General features: G+C 46.0%; 1 protein-coding gene across 1 annotated transcript in view; it reads right to left on the bottom strand.

Annotated features, from left to right (window-relative positions):
• Window positions 1–1,186, bottom strand: part of LOC104842922 (keratin, type I cytoskeletal 10-like) — a 14,304-nt gene that overhangs the window by 973 nt on the left and 12,145 nt on the right. The gene's annotated exons all lie outside the window — the stretch shown is intronic.

Below are 1,186 nucleotides of genomic sequence, written 5' to 3' on the forward strand. Positions count from 1 at the left end.
GTCTGAGACTGCAGCTGTCTCATTTCCTGCAGAGAGAAACAAAAGAGCACAGGTCATTTCTTGTGTTGGGGACAGTGGACAAAGCAGTATCAAGGTACAAAGGAATGACAGTCACATGACATAAGGCTGAAATGACTTGATATGTAACTTTGGGAACCATGAAGAGACAAAGGACTATGTCTTGGACACACTACGTATCATTGGATCGTACCTCCTCATGGTTTCTCTTAAGAGCAATCAGCTCATCCTTCAGGGACTCTAGCTCGGATTCCAGTGAAGATCTAACCAGAGTCAGGTCATCCAGGAGATTTCTCAAGCCATTAATATCAGCCTCCACAGTCTGACGGATGACCAGCTCATTCTCATACCTTTAACACAAACAAGAGTCACGCAAATGAGGAAATGAGATGATGGCAGTCAATAGCACACATCTTTCCACGATCGGTATCCCAATAAAACAAGAAGACTCAGTAACACCACTCAAGGCAGTGCTGCCTTGTCTCCTGAGACTATGAGCTGGATTTGAAAGACATGTAAGGTTCACAGAGAGGTACTCACTTCATTCGGAAGTCATCAGCAGTCATCTTGCTGTTATCGATGTCGAGAAGCAGCTTGTTATTGTCCACAGTGGCAGAAATGATCTGCAAAAGGGGAAGTTGGAGAGGAGTCTTTCTGTGTTCTAGACATCCAGGACAAGAAGAAAGAAGACCTAAAGCTTTGGTAGGGCATTGTTACAGAAAGTTGTTGAAAAGCCATGCCACAGGAACTGGTGTGTGCAAGATTTTGGCTTCCCCAGACATTCTGATGAAAGAAAATATTGATGAGGGAAAGAACAGAAGAATGTTTATGCTGGGAGATCACCAACACCTATGGGTTTCTGCACTCGGGGTGTGTAAGGAAGTGTAGTCTTTGTCCCTGATGCTGTAATTCGCCTCATTATAAGAAAAGCCGATTGTAAGGGAAGGCCTTGGTCCTTCCAGCTGGTATATGTAGAAGTGTGCAGAGACAAAGGGAGTTCAGATCTTGCAGTCCAGGTGCTTTGGCTTTGCACTCCATCCAGCTGGACTGGGTGGGAGGAGAGGGAAGGACTGGAAACCACACATGCCTGGTTTGGAGCCACCTGTACAATGTGGGATTTCAGTTACGTGCGCCAGCATGTTTGGGCCTGGTGGAGCACTCCTTGATG

Source organism: Haliaeetus leucocephalus, unplaced genomic scaffold (assembly GCF_000737465.1).
Source record: "Haliaeetus leucocephalus isolate CR32 unplaced genomic scaffold, Haliaeetus_leucocephalus-4.0 Scaffold110, whole genome shotgun sequence".
Lineage (NCBI taxonomy): Eukaryota > Metazoa > Chordata > Aves > Accipitriformes > Accipitridae > Haliaeetus > Haliaeetus leucocephalus.